Genomic DNA, 16271 nt, shown 5'->3' with positions numbered 1-16271 from the left:
GGCTGTTAAATGTGCCCTGCACTTCCCCTCCCTTTCTCCCACTCGTCATCGAGAGCCCGAGTATTTCGGATGCTCGGTAGCCTGTGTCCAAAAGCCAGGCCTTCATTTCTCCGATTGGATAGAGCCTCTCAGAAGGTGGGGAGGGGACACTGCGGCGCCTCCGTAGGCCCGGCACGGTTGGCCAACACGGTGGAGGAACCGCAGCGTAGAAAGGATACAAGAAACTAAAACACCTAAATGAAGCAAGAAAACCTGCTACAACTGCTAAATCGGTGAATAAAACACACTTACCTTCTCGTCTTTGGTCTGGTCAAGGTGGCAGTCCGGCAGAGGACAGGTAGGCAGTCCTCGGGACCAATGAATTCCTTGTTGCAAAAGTTTTTCAGCTACGGCAAAGTTGAAATTTTATTCACAAGGAATGAGGTGAATCTCCTCCCAGAAAAGCTGGTGACACAAAACGAAGCCCCAAACCGGCAAAGGTTTTAACCAGAAAGAGGAGGCGATTGCAGTCTTGGCCAAAAGGCCGAGAAGCGATCGGCCACATTTCCCCTCCCTTTCTCTCACTCGTCATCGAGAGGCTACAAGAGCCCGAGTCGTTCGGTAGCCTCTGTCCAAAAGCCAGGCCTTCGTCTCTCCGCAGCCCGATTGGATAGAGCCTGCCATGACCTGGGGAGGGGTAGGGGAACGGGCGTGGCCTGGTACTTGGGACTCGAGAGGCAGAGTGAGGCTTACCGTGAGGGTAGTGGCCGGGACGACTAGGCTCGTCGGCGGCTCTGGAGGAGGGGCCCGCACTTACTCGGGTTTCTCTTCATAACGTACAAGTCTTTCGCCTTTTACTAAAGACTTCCGTGGAGAGGGACGCCAATGAGTTAAAACTATTTTTGGCAGGCTCTGCCGTGTGGCCGAGCCTCGTGCGTTTGTGAAAAGGAAATAAAACGCCGCCCCCGCCAAGGTTGAGCGGTGCGACGAGGCGCGCTCGGGAGGAGGTGCTGAGACTCAGCCGTTGTTATGCGCAGTTGAAACCACTGCGCCACGGCAGGGGAGAACTGCTCCGGGAGGTGGGCGCTGGAAGCAACCAGCGGGGGTTATCGCTTCTCGGCCTTTTGGCTAAGATTGAGTAAGAGGAGGATCTGTTGACAGTCTACAATGACATCGTCAGCTAACTCACAGCAGGTGCATGCCGTGCTGAAAAATACGCTTAGGTTTGTGTGGAACAGTACCGACGAGTTAATGGAGAGAAAGATTTTTGGACAAGCCATTCTGTTTGGAGCTCTGTGCCTCAAGATTGACGACCTTCTGTGTCTGCAGAAAAACGCCACGGACAAGTATTACGACGTCACGTTTTACACCGTTACCAAGATGGAGGAGGTGAAAGGATTAGCACTTCGATTGGCAGACGGATTGCTGAAAAACTTCAGGGTGCTCAGCCTGTGTCGTACTGGTGAGCGCATTGTGACTGTGCACATTTACAACCCTTGGGTGTCAGAGGAAGCAACCAGGTATTTTCTTGCCAGGTACGTGACTGTGTTAACAAGTATGGGAGACATTAAGGATGTGCTGGGGATATGGACCGGAAAACGGCAATTCCGGGTCATGCTGAAGGAAGACCCGAATGGTTATGATGGTTTTTGCCATCCCCCCGCTACCTTCACCATTGGCTCCCATAGAGGTTTCCTAGTCTATGGGGGTCAGCCGCTGTACTGCAGGCAATGTGCTTCACATGGACACCTGGCAAGGTCTTGCAGACAGGTGCGGTGCAGAAACTGTGATAGTTTGGGACACACCATGAGAAATTGTGATCAGCCAAAAAAATGTAGTTTATGTGGGCTGGAAGGACATTTATTTGGGCATTGCCCAGAAGTGGGGTCTTCGTATGCACGTGCTGCCAGACGGGAGTCGGTGGCCCCAGGTGCGCAACACAGGGATGGACCCGTATGTGACGACCCACGCTCCACATCCTTAAGAGCAATTGAGGACGTAATTGCCGAGCTCACGGGAGGAGTGGTGGAGACAAAGGGGGCAGATGCACCGGAGGTGGTGTCAGTCCAGGCAGAGAGCGAGGACGCCTGGGGGAAGCAGGGGGGGGAAGCTGAGAGTTTGGAGGAGGCTTCTTCTGTTATTGAGTGGGTCGCGGGGAAGAAAGGAGGAAAAAGTAAGAGAAAGAGGGCAAAGACGAGCTTGTTGCTTTCACCACCATCCTCTCCTCTGCTCGTTGAGGCGAACAGGTTTGGGGTACTTGTTTCTGAGGTTTGGGAAGAAATGCAGGAGGGAAAGGAGACTGGACAGGTGCATGAGATCACTGACAATGCGGCAAAGGAGGGGGGCAGCGCTGCGGCAGCTGTGGACGATTGCCTGGAGAGTGAGGAAGCTGGGGAGGCGTTAACCCAGAAAGGCATGACTGCATCGTCCAGTAGTAAGGTTCCAGCCAGCGGTGTCCCAGGAGAGCCTCCCTGCATAGCTGTATTCTCCTCGGATGCTCCTCCTGCCCCGAGAAGCTGCCCCGTACTCTCAGAAGATGGCCCTTCCAGTTCAGAGTGCTCTTTCCCACTGAAGGAGCCAGATGAGGAGGACTTTCTGCCATGATTGGTGGAAAGAGCAACGTGAGTGAGCATACTGTTTTGGGCTCCTTTTTTTTTCTGTCACTTCCTCCATTTTTCTTTTTTTTGCATAGTCTGTCTTTATTTCATATATTAACTATAAATGTGAGGGGGTTGAGAAATGCGTCAAAGAGAGCAGTAGTTTTTTCTCATTTAAGTTCAGTGGATTTTTCTTTGTGCCTCTTGCAAGAGGTCCACCTAAAGACTGTGGAGGATGTGAAGGGGTTCACAAAAGAGTGGGTTAAAGGGGACTCTAGATGGAGCATTGGGGGTGTTCACTCATCTGGGGTGGGGACGTTAAGTGGGAATGTGGAAGTTAAAATAGTCGGGAGTTTTTCTGTGATACAGGGGAGGGTTTTGGTCACAGATGTTGACTGGAAGGGTAAGAGTTTAAGAGTGGTAAATATATATGCCCATGCTGCACCAAAAGAACGAAATGAGCTATTTCTTAAGTTAGACACCGTTTTCATGACCAATCGTCATGTAATCGTTGGAGGTGATTTCAACTCTCCTAGTGAGGGCAAAAACATGGGAGTTAACTTCCATAGTTTGGTAAAAAAGTACAGTTTAGTTGATAGTTTTAGGAGTTTTAACTCTGATGACCCTGGTTTCACATGGGGAAACAGTAGAGGGGCACGGAGTAGAATAGATTATATTTTTTGTCCGTTAGATTTTCAGGTGTTTGAGGCACAAGTGTCACCTGTTTTCTACTCAGATCACAACATGCTCTCTGTTGTATTAAACCTGAAGGTGACATGTTTTGGGAAAGGGTACTGGAAATTGAATAACAGTATTCTTGGAGCCCGGCAGTTTAGGGTAGGGTTCAGGAGTTTCTTCAAGGAGTGCATTAAAATGAAGATGTTTTATGGTAATGTATCTGGATGGTGGGAAAGCACAAAGGTCCGTATTAAACATTACATACAGGTGTACTCAAAAGAATCCAGAAAAGCGGAGTTTAAAGAATATTATCAATTGCAAAAATCAATAGAAAATTTAATGGCACAACAAAACACTGGTGAGCGCATAGATGAGGAATTATTGAAACGCTGGCAAAACGAGCAGAGGCTATTTTTTCATAAGAGGGCTGAGGCTTATAAATTCAGGAGTCTTGATGAAAAATGGGAAAAGGATGAGAAATGTTCATCCTATTTTTTCAAGCAGTCTAAAGTACGGGCAAAGAGAAGGAGAATAGCCTCCCTTCTAAATGAACGAGGGGAGGAAATTGACGATCCGGAAGGGCTGGTAGAAATTGCTTCGGGTAATTATTCCAAGTTTTTTAGCGCAGAAATAGTAGATTATAGTAAGGGTTCACTGCTGTTGAATAATGTAGATAGCTCAATCCCCGACTATCTGAAACTAGAGTTGGATAAAGACATACAATTGGAAGAAATTTTGAAGGCGCTTCAGTCTTTAAAGAAAGGGAAGGTGCCAGGAGTGGATGGACTTACAAAAGAATTTTACTTGGTTTTCTGGGAAGATATTGGGCCTCAGTTGTTAGATTTGTTTACTTTCATTTGCACATCTGGGATAATGGGGAGCACAATGAGAGAGGGGGTGATTTCCCTGCTATATAAAAAAGGGGACGTTCGAGATATATCCAACTACAGACCCTTAACGATGTTGTGCACAGATTATAAGATTTTTAGTAAAATTCTAACAAACAGGTTGGTATCCGCCTTGGAGTTCATTATAGGACTGGATCAAACTTGTGCAGTACAAGGCAGACAGATACAATGGAATCTGCAAATGCACAGAGATGTACTAGCCTATTCCGAGGATAGAAATTTTCCCCTTATTGTGCTCAGTCTTGATCAGGAAAAAGCTTTTGATAGGGTCAATCACAAATTTTTATTTAGGATTTTGGAAAGATTTGGGTTTGGTAAAAGATTTAGAAGTTGGCTGAAGATTTTATACACAGAGGTAGGAAGTAGAGTTAATGTCAATGGCAACATGGGAGTTTTGTTTAAGCAAACCAGGGGCGTCAGGCAGGGGTGCCCTGCATCAGCCCCTTTGTATGTTGTGTTTATTGAAATTTTGGCATGTGCAATTAGAAAAAATGCTAAAATCAGGGGTCTACCGTTGCCAGGTGGGGAAACATTGGTTATATCTCAGTTTGCAGACGACACTGTATTGTATTTAGAAAATGACTTTTGTTTAAAGGAAGCTATTAATGTTATTGAAGTGTTCTCGAGTGCTTCAGGGTCTAGGATTAATAAAGGGAAGTCACTGATTAAATATCTGGGAAGGTGGAAGGATAGGAATGACAAGCCATATGGGCTTGCCCTGTGCGCGGGGCCGATGACATTATTGGGTATATCCTTTGGTAATAAGGATGATGTTGAAAGTAATTGGGAGGTAAGATTAGCTAAAGTGCTATCAAAGCTCAACATGTGGAAATTGAGAAAACTGTCATTCAGTGGCAAAGTCCTAGCTATAAAAGCCGATATATTGCCAGCCTTACTTCATGTGGCATGTGTTTTTCCCATGACGGCAATGATTTGCTTAAAGTTGCAAAGGATGTTGTTTAATTTCATGTGGGGAGGGTATGAATATATTAAAAGAGAAATAATGTACCAGCCTATTGAGAGAGGAGGTAAAGACATGCCAAATGTCAGGTTGAAGTTGAACGTGATTTTTTTTTTCAAATATCTGTAAAATAACTATGTCACCTCCAAAACATAAATGTCACTCTTTAATGAAATTTTGGCTTGCTATGCATTTGAGGCCCTTAGGGGTAGCATGGGATAACAGGTCTCCCAAAGCTGAGGTTATGCCTTTGTACTATAAAGGAATAATCAGTTGGGCAAAGAAGTACAAGGAGTGTTGGGATAGTCATTTAGTACTCAATCATAGAAAACTGTATGAGGAATTGATGGCCAGGTTCAACCCAAGAGAAACTGTTCATATTCCTTCTGAAGTATGGAAGAGAACACAGTTTAAGTAGTTGGACAATCAGTTGAAAGATTTTAATTGGTTGGTGCTTCACAGGAGATTAGCAGTAAGAAACACCTTGTTTAATCACGGCCTAACAAGAAGTAAGTACTGTCCAAGAGAGGGATGTTTGGGAAAAGAAACGGTGGAACATGCATTATTTGAGTGTTTTTTCGCACAACAAATTTGGGAGGGGTTGGGTAAAAAGTTTGTTTCTTTGAGGGATATGACATGGGAAGGGGTTCTTTACATGGAATTTAATATGGAGAGGGAGAAACTGCATAAAGTAGTGCTTCTCGTATCTATAGTAAAGTACAAGTTGTGGGAGGTAAGATGTGATGGGCTAAATGGAGGAAGCAAGTGGTCAGTGTTGGGAACTATAAAGAGCATTGAAGACTCAATAGAGAGGCGATACCAATTAGAGATCAGAAAATGGGGTATTGACTCGATCAAAGACAGATGGAAAATGATTTATGGTAATTCATAGAGGTCAACAGAAGGTGTTGTGGATTTATTATGATGGTTATGGGAGTGGTTTTGTTATGGTCTCTTCATGCATACATGCCATGCATCGTAATGCGAAAAAAAGAAAAAAAGAGAGGGCTCGAGAACTGGGTTCCATGAGTTATTGATGTATACCTTGTGTTTTGTTAATGTTGTTTTTCTTTTTTTTTACTAATTAAGGTAACAAAGGGACCCTGTGTATAGAGATGCCGAGGGGGAGGATTGTTGTTTTGTGTTGGATGTGGGATTAATATAGGTGGGATGCAAGTACTGAAATGTGTGTATTGAATGTTTATGTCACAAATAAATTATATTTTTCCAAAAAAAAAAAAAAATCTGTTCTTATCAGTTTAATATCTGATATGTCCCCTATAAGGGGGCAACATATTAAATGGATTTTTAGCACCGGGAGCTGAGACGAGGGGCTTGCTCCGTCCACTCCACGCATCGACCCGGTATTGCAGTGCCTCCGGGGGCGGTGCACCCTTCTCCTGCCTTGTGTAAAACCAAAATACTGACCCAAACGCAGAGGTTCGTCGCTCTGCCGGACGCCGGCCCGAAAAAGGCGCCAGTCGAGGGGGGGGCGGCCAGCTGAAGCCTCGAAGAAGGCAGCGAGATTTGCACTTTATGATTGGCAGACGACGAGGGGATATTTGGGACCGGCATGGCTGTTAAATGTGCCCTGCACTTCCCCTCCCTTTCTCCCACTCGTCATCGAGAGCCCGAGTATTTCGGATGCTCGGTAGCCTGTGTCCAAAAGCCAGGCCTTCATTTCTCCGATTGGATAGAGCCTCTCAGAAGGTGGGGAGGGGACACTGCGGCGCCTCCGTAGGCCCGGCACGGTTGGCCAACACGGTGGAGGAACCGCAGCGTAGAAAGGATACAAGAAACTAAAACACCTAAAATGAAGCAAGAAAACCTGCTACAACTGCTAAATCGGTGAATAAAACACACTTACCTTCTCGTCTTTGGTCTGGTCAAGGTGGCAGTCCGGCAGAGGACAGGTAGGCAGTCCTCGGGACCAATGAATTCCTTGTTGCAAAAGTTTTTCAGCTACGGCAAAGTTGAAATTTTATTCACAAGGAATGAGGTGAATCTCCTCCCAGAAAAGCTGGTGACACAAAACGAAGCCCCAAACCGGCAAAGGTTTTAACCAGAAAGAGGAGGCGATTGCAGTCTTGGCCAAAAGGCCGAGAAGCGATCGGCCACATTTCCCCTCCCTTTCTCTCACTCGTCATCGAGAGGCTACAAGAGCCCGAGTCGTTCGGTAGCCTCTGTCCAAAAGCCAGGCCTTCGTCTCTCCGCAGCCCGATTGGATAGAGCCTGCCATGACCTGGGGAGGGGTAGGGGAACGGGCGTGGCCTGGTACTGTTGAATAAAGCCTAAAGATCATGTAGGCCTAAAGCCTAGATTGATTGCATAAGGCCTAAATCCTAGATTGATTGTTAGGTTCTTTTTCTATATTTATACACATTATCAATGGTTTGCAATATGTTATATCTACTGAGTGTTTTACTACTGAGTATTCTTTTAGTGTGAAGTCTGACTGCTGAGTGTTTAAACTACTGAGTGTTTTACTACTGAGTGCTTACTACTGAGTGTATACCTACTGAGTGTTTAAAGAGTGAGTTTAAACTCATATTTTATTCTTATATTCTGTGTGTTTATCATACATCATTCCTATACTCTGTGTATTCATGAACGTGTGCTTTTTTAATGAGCAGAGGAGCTGCTCAGGCCGCGCAGGCAAAACCTAGCCAACCGTAACCCGCTCATTAGAAGCAAGGCACATGCAGTAAGTCACGTACGCCAGGGCTGAGATCATCGCGAACTGAAGCCAAGAATGAGATCATGACATGTTGTGATTTATGGCGCCTGGTACGGCTAGGTACTGCATGCAACCAGGCTCTGCGCTGCTGAAAGTTAACTTGTATGAGACAAAGCACCCTCATGGTTGGCATTGCTAAATCATGTAATTGTTCATTGAATCACGTTATACATGTATGAAATATGTTACTCCTTATTAATTCTTTTAAAAAATATGATTGTAAGTGTTTAAGTTTTAATGGTGTCAAACTATGCCTGTATAACTTTAAAAAAATACGGTGGGACTGAAGTTGAAACATATTGGTGGATTTCTAATCCAGTAATGTAAAAATATAAAGAGAGATAAATGGTAACAATAATTACATATAATAACAGCTAAAAAGTGGAAATTGTAACATCAATAAAGGGTTAATTTGGTAAAACAGTACAAGAAAAAGGCCACTAGATGGCAGTAGAGGATAGGAAATCCACCAAAGGGGAGGAATGGTCAGCGAACACCATAGGTGGAGTTAAGGAGTAACGCCCACCTAGAAGGAGGAGATAAGGAGGAGTTAAGGAGTAACGCCCACCTAGAAGGAGGAGATAAGGAGGAGTTAAGATGTAACGCCCACCTGAAGGGAGGGACAAGGTGGAGCTTAAGGTGAATATAAGGCGATGTTCGCTGACCACCAACTCGGTTCCATCCTGAGACCTGCAGGGATGTTGCTCGGGTTTATCTGTCCTTTATTGGAATAAACTCTTTTGCACCGACTCTTGACCGTCTCCAGTGAAGTTTTTGACTACGCCGTCTTTTGACTAAAGAAGAAATCTAATAGAGTAATTTTATTGAGTTTATTACGTTGGTTAGGGTAGGGACCAGGTCTTTTACTGACCCGGCCGGTCCTTATTTCCGACCCGACAATTGGCGAGGCCAGCCAGGAGATTGAGTCCAGAGGCCGAGAGTTTCTGACCGGGACGGACGGCCTGTATCTGAGACACGTGGCCACATAGAAAAGGTAAGCAGAATACCTGTTTAACCAAAATTCTGCATTTTAACTGTGTCTGAATACGGGATTTTCCGCCCAGGTGTGAATCTTAAAGTCTCCTCAATCTTGAACCTAGAATAAATTTTGAGTGCTAAAAGCAGTAAATTAAGTAGAAAATATTTTACTAAAATACGAAATTTGGATTTTAATGGTGAATTGAAACTAAATAAAGAAAGGAAGTAAACGCTGGGGGGGTAAGAGTCGGTGCAAATCTAAATGCAGGCAACATGCAATAGCAGCTAAATTTGCATGTGTGTGTGAACCATGGTGCGGAATATGTCTATGTCAAAGTGTGTAAAGCTAGTAGAATAGATGCGCTTTTTGTGTTTAATTGTTTGCTTTTAAGGGTAAGTAAAATAAGTGTTTTCCAGCCATCATCGTGAATACCGCTGTTTTTTAAGAATCGCAACGCTTCGACTTAATGTCGGGGAGCTTCGATCCAATCAGAACAGGACTGCATAGGCGTAGTGAGCTGATGAAGAGATAAGAATTTAAAGCCATTATCGTGAATACCGCTGTTTTTTAAGAATCGCAACGCTTCGACTTAATGTCGGGGAGCTTCGATCCAATCAGAACAGGACTGCATAGGCGTAGTGAGCTGATGAAGAGATAAGAATTTAAAGCCATTGCGGAAGAATTGGAGAAGTGCAGAATCACAGCTGAGTGCTGGGGTGCTTCACTCACTAGGTCAGGGCTGACATGGGCAAGTTGGCTAATAAATAGTCATCACGTGGCTACCGCGAGCTTATATCGCAGGATTTCAACTGAGTGTTGGGGCTCTTCGATGGTAGGTTCGGACTGAACGGGCGGATGTACTATAGCACGTTACCGCTAGGAGCCTAAATAGGACTGCGGCAGGATAGGAGAATAAAGCGTGCTTAAAGAAGTGTTACGCGCTCATGTTGAGGAAGTGAATTGAGTAGCGATTTATAAAGACAGATTTTGTGTTGAGGAAGTGAATCATTTCTGTCTAAGCCCTCATGTTGAGGAAGTAAATTGAGAGGCTATATTTATGTGTAAATTGGGCCTGTGTTGAGGAAGTGAATCAGGTCCACCAATTTGGAAATAAACCTAGGCAGAGTAAATTGAGTCTGTGTTGAGGAAGTGAATCAGGCTAATTAATTTGGAAATAAAACCTAGGCAGTGTAAATTAAGTCTGTGTTGAGGAAGTGGATCAGACTATTCAGCTGAAAGCCTAGGTAATGTACATAAAAATCAGAAGCCGGCAGGAGATAGGAGTCGGAAGGCGCACGTGCATGTAAATACTGCTGACATAGAATAGGTAGAGTGAAAAGGGCAAAATATATACTTGAAAATATTTAATCAATGTAAAATTAAAATTGAGTGTCTGAGAGTAGTGAAAGGCGTGTAAAATAAATAATGTCTATATATTAATTTGATTAACTAGTGTGAAAAAGTTGTTTAACAATTAAAACTTTGTAAATATTATTAAAGGCTTCTGAAGCAACAATACTGATTAAATATTTGTGAAGAGAGGAATACTGATAGCTAAAATAGCTGTGGAGGAGAGATAAAGTGTATGGAAGAGGGAAATAGCAGTGAAGACGAGCTATTTTTGCCAGAACACTACACACAGGAAGGAGATATAGGAACACAAGGAATAAGAACACATTTTTGGTTGGAACGAACCTGTAAGGATGAGGATGGTGTAGAGCAATGGCAAACTGAACAAGAGATAAATCAGAAATTGTGGCAGTTGACAAAATTCATTCATTTGGCACAAGTGCAGGACGAGTTTCCTGACGTGCCGTGGAAAGAGGTGATACGTAGGTGGTGGACACCAAAGACACTTGCACTAGTGTTGGAGCGGTTGTGCAATAACCCTAGTGCTACTGTAGCCATACCTTTAGGTCCAGCACTGGGACTGCCCGCAGGGTATGGTATACCAGGGCGCAATAGAGTGACCTCAAATCCACGACTGAGCTTCACAATAGTCCCTAGGAGAGTTAACTGGGAAACAGGCAAATTTGGGTGTATTACAAAAACACCAGCAGGAGACGGAACGGATAGATTAGAATACAATCCCACAAGGGAAAGGAAATATAAGCCAGGAGTTACAGTAGATAAGATATTGGTAACGATAAAAACTAAAGACACAGACGAGGAACCAGAGATACGTAGAACAGCACATAGTGTAAGACAGGGCTATATGGGGGCAGGAATGGTGAAGGAACAAGGGAACGCAACTCCAATGGGAGTGGTGATCACCAATCACCAAGATCAAAAAGAATTTATTGAAAAATGCATGAAAAAGTGGCATGGGAGAACAAAAGGAAAACTAAAGTGGCCTTTACAAGGCACCTTCATGGAAGCATACTGTGATGAAGTGGCAACAAATATAAAACACCATAAGTCCAGAGACACAAGTGAGAAAAGAGAAGGAAAGCGTGCAAGGGAAAGAGAGGTGTTAGGTTGGTTTAAATTTGAAGGGTATCGACACATGCATAAAGATCAACCCCCCAAACCTCCACCAGCAGTTAAGAAAGTAATGATGGAACAGGAAGTGAAAACAAACCAGGGACAGCAGAAGGCCACTGCACCTGAGTGGTCTACCAAACCACCACCGCCTTATGCCCCAGAAAGTCGCACACCTAGGACAGGTATTTATCCAGTACTAGAGACACTTGAGGGAGAGGAGAGACAAGAAGTAGAGGGAGAGCTGCAGGGAAAGTTTACGATGACCCTGACCAAGCAGACTCACAACAAAGAAAAAGACGGAGGATGGATTGCTAATGCTGAAGAAGATCAACAAGAGAGAATGACAGCAGAAGAGATGGAGAATGAAGAGGGAGGAGAGATGGACTGGTGCCAAAGAGAGTGCACGCCTAACCCTGCAACGCTTCATCTATTGGGCAAGGCATCCCGAGGAACAAAACCTCAAGTTTCTCTAAGCATGAGCGGAGATTCACAAGGAAGAAGAGACAGAGAAAACTACTACCAAGAGGTGAGAAGAGAATTCAAGCCTGAAGTAATGAACAGGGTGGATTACTGGTTAAAGGAAGTAAGTGCTCAGACACCACCAAAGAAAGAAAGATGGGAACCAGATGACAGCAGCAGAAGACACACCAGCAGAGATACAGCTGGAGGAGAAGAATACACCCCACTCAAGCTGTCAGATTTGCCAATCACAACAAAGCAACAACAACAGGAAAGGCTGAAAAGACGACAAGAATGGGAACAGGCCAGCCCCAAGACACGAGAAGAACGCATGAAGGAAATGAAAACACTGGATGAGACCATCCGTAGAGAGGAGGAGGAGCTACGCAGGCTGGAAGCAGAAGAAAAGAGGCTGCTAGCACAGTGGGACAAAATCCGCAAAGATTCAGACAGAGTACTAACAAGCACTCCACACACTGTGAGAATGGAGCTGAGTGGCATCATGACAACCGAGAGTCCGACACATGCAGAAGCACAAAGAGTGTTGGAGAACGTGGAAACCAGAGTGCATGAAATGACCAATCGACAACTGCAACAGATTAATGGCACTAATGATTATGTAAAAGTGCTAAGGAATGGAAGAAGAATTGTACCCACAGTTCCCAAGAAGAAGCGATCACGTGCTACACATATTCCTCTGCTAGAAGAAGAAGAAGAGGAGGAAGAAGAATATGAGGAGGAAGAGGAGCATCATCGTGGACTCATGTGCCCACTGATAACAAAGGCTCAAGGACAAACGGCATATGTAGCCTGGGGATTCGCTGACATGGTGGGACTAGCCAGCAGACTGCCAGATCTAACTGAAGGTGCCAATAAGTGGATCACAGCATTGGAAGAGAGTACAGCAGGAGTGACACTGGCTTTAGGAGACATCAAAGCCCTATTGATGCATGTCGTGGGAAAACACGCCACGGAAGACATCATGATCGCAGCCAAACTACCTTTGGTAGTGAAAGGAAACATGGCAGATGGCATAGGCTTTAGTGGACATCGGACTAGAGTGTGGGCTGAGCTGAGAAGACTATATCCGGAGAAAATGGATCCATCCAAACTGGATGGTGAAAGGCTGAAGGACGATGAATGTCCAACTAAGTTCCTGATAAACTTTCAGAAGAAGTGGAGAGATGAAACTGGAAGTGCCTGGAACACTAATGACACCACGAAAAGCCTGTTTAAGGTGATGATAAAGAAAACCATGCCTCCAGAGGTCCAGAAGCGACTGGACAATGTGGTTGGACTCATGAAGATGGAATGGCCATTGTTCTCTGAACACATTGTACATCATGTGGAAAATTGGAGAAAAGAAAAACAAAGAGAAGAAGAAGCCAACAAAAACTTGGCTACCAAATTGACCCAATTACAACTGAATGAATTAACTAAAGCAAAGAAGGAGAAGAGCAAGACACAAGCTCCAGTGGTGACCGCAGAATTATCTCAGCCAACTCCTCTGTAGTTGTGGCACCGCAGGCACCTGCAACGACGCAACCAATGGCACTAGCACAGCCACCACAGGTACCCCAATGATGACACAAGGAGGTGTGCACCCTGTGCCACCTCAACAAGGGTACACACCACTACCCACAGCAGGGTTATCCACAACAGAGCTACCAGCAGCGAGGAAACTACCAGCCACAAGGAGGTTGGCTCAAATTTTAACGAGCACTTTATGAATCCCTCCACACACTTGCTTCTGAACTCTCCACTACTGGAATTAGATGCCGACCAACATCTCGGTCTGTTATACTCCACTTGGTTTAATGCCCTTAATGAAAATGCTGCCATTGTAGATGCAGAAGTACCTGTCGTTCCGGACCCCATACCTTGCTCTCTAACATCCCCAAACACACATGGTACTCAGTGATAGATTTGTGCTCAGCATTTTTCAGTGTGCCACTACACCCAGAGTCACAGTACTTGTTTGCTTTCACATTTGACGGTCACCAGATAACTTATAGCCGCCTACCACAGGGTTTCGTTTCAAGTCCGTCAATCTTCAACAGAGTACTGGCACAAGATTTACAACATCTAGAGGTAGAAAGCACTGTGATTCAATACGTGGACGACATTCTCATATGTAGTTCATCAGAACAACAATGTGAGGAGGATACCATGACGATATTGTCAGCATTGGCCAAAGGAGGGCACAAAGTTAGCAAGGACAAACTTCAATTCTGTCAGACGGAAGTAGAGTATTTAGGTAGAAAACTGAGTGGAGACAAGAGACTGATAGCCAACTCACAAATAGAGGCTATAGCTAAGATACCAAAACCACAAACAGTAGGACAAATGCTCTCATTTCTAGGCATGGCAGGGTATAGTCGCTCGTGGATTTGCGATTACGCAATAAAAACAGCTCCATTACGAGCTATGATAAGAGCAGCAGGTCAGGCAGTCAAATCAGCCCAGTTATACTGGACTGAGGAAGCCGAAGGAGCCTTCCAAGCACTAAAACAGGATTTGCGTTCTGCTCCAGCACTGGGCAATCCAGACTATTCTAAACCATTCCACCTGTATGTAGCTGAGAGATCAGGGTTTGCGAGTGCCGTGCTAATGCAAGACACACCAACAGGTAAACAACCACTGGCATATTACAGTACAAAACTGGATAACATTGAGATGGGACTGCCACCGTGTTATCAGGGATTGGCAGCAGCAGTTTTTGCATTCCAAAAAGCTTCTTCCTTGACAATGGGACATCCAGTGATTTTGTATACGTCTCATCAATTGCATGCTCTGCTCACCAGTCCTCGATTTGTTCTAACCCAAGCTAGGAAAACAGGATACGAAGTCATCCTGTCTGCACCAGAACTCACTATCCAACGGTGCAACATAGTGAATCCAGCAACACGTATGGTGCTGCCAGTAGATGGAACACCACATGACTGCATACAGGTAACAGACACGTTCATGAGAATACGCGAGGATTTGCATAATCAACCAATCCCAGCTGATTTGACATTCTTTGTCGATGGCTCTTGTTTCAGAGACGCCACAGGTAATCATGCAGGATATGCAGTGGTACAGCTAAACAAAGATATACCTTCACAGACGTTCAAACCACCAGTGTGCCTCAACCATGTTCAGCACAGTTAGCAGAAATCAAGGCTCTAACAGCAGCCTGTAAGCTGGCAAAGGGAAAGCGTTTGAATGTGTACACAGACTCAGCTTATGCATATGGAGTGTGTCATGTACATGGCAACACTGGAAACAGAGAGGGTTCTGCAGAGCAGATGGAACTCCGGTAATACATGGAGAAGCCGTCTCTGCATTATTAGAAGCAATCCATGAACCAACCGCAGTAGCAATTATAAAGTGTCCAGCACATCAAAAAACAGACACTCTGATAGCTCGAGGTAACAACCAGCAGATGAAGCTGCTAAACGAGCCGCAGTAGGAGAAGTTATGGGTCCAATGGTAGCAGTTGAGGATTGTGAACCACTTACAAATTTGTCATCTCTCATTGCAGCACAAGAAGCAGCTGACGTGTATGAGAAGTCCATGTGGCTAAAGAAAGGGGCCAGACAAGTAACTGAGGATGGTCCCCAGAAAGGATTATGGAGGGGTCCACATGGCCATTTTGTGCTGCCTATTTGTTTAACACGCTTTGCTATAAGGAACGCTCACGGACCAGATCATTGTTCCAGGGGACAGGTACTTAGGCGCATACAGGCAGTATGGTGGTCACCTTATCTGGCAGCCACCGTAGATAGGACATTGAACGAATGTCAGGGTTGCGCTCTTTTCAACACAAGAAAGTCATTCTCAGCCCCTCTGGCTCACATACCAGCGCCAGATGGTCCGTTTAGACATCTCATAATAGACTATGTAGACATGACAGAGAGGGTAAACAGAATGAGGTATGTCCTAGTAGTAGTTGACAGATTCAGTAGATGGATTGAAGCAACACCAACCGCCAGCCCGGACTATAAGTCAGTGGCAAAGTTCTTATGCAGGGAAGTTTTTCCACGATTCGGCTTACCAGACAAGATCAGTTCAGACAACGGACCACACTTTGTAGCACAGGTCATAAAGACAATGCTCCAAATGTTGGGCATTAAACAAAGATTTGGGTGTGTATATCATCCACAATCACAAGGGACAGTGGAACGAGCTAACGGAACTTTGAAAGCAAAACTAGCTAAGATAATAGAGGACAGCAGAGGTAAGTTAAAATGGGTAGATGCTCTTCCGCTAGCACTAATGGCAATGAGATCGCAAACTAACAGAATAACGCATCTAACACCGCATGAAATGTGCACTGGGAGGCCAATGCCTGTCCCATACTTGAGAGGTCCATATGAAGGGCCATCTCTTGAACAGTTAGAAAATGAGTTTTCAAGTTATGTCCAGCATTTAACTAGAATCCACAGAACTATCTTCCAACAGGTCAAAGGAGCCACTGAGGAAAGAGACGCTGCCATACCAGAGC

At 44.9% G+C, this 16271-nt stretch overlaps 1 non-coding gene and 1 pseudogene across 1 annotated transcript; both read left to right on the top strand.

Annotated features, from left to right (window-relative positions):
• Window positions 1–792: 792 nt before the first annotated feature.
• LOC119919070 lies at window positions 793–905 on the top strand. The gene has a single exon (XR_005447586.1). It is a non-coding gene; the product is annotated as a U5 spliceosomal RNA (small nuclear RNA).
• Window positions 906–6342: 5437 nt separating this feature from the next.
• LOC119919058 lies at window positions 6343–6521 on the top strand (annotated as a pseudogene).
• Window positions 6522–16271: the final 9750 nt, after the last annotated feature.

The sequence above is a fragment of the Micropterus salmoides genome, unplaced genomic scaffold (genome assembly GCF_014851395.1).
Source record: "Micropterus salmoides isolate LMB-PRFRI ecotype aquatic unplaced genomic scaffold, ASM1485139v1 Ms_hic_scaffold_2542, whole genome shotgun sequence".
Lineage (NCBI taxonomy): Eukaryota > Metazoa > Chordata > Actinopteri > Centrarchiformes > Centrarchidae > Micropterus > Micropterus salmoides.
This window is presented reverse-complemented; position numbering and strand designations above follow the sequence as displayed.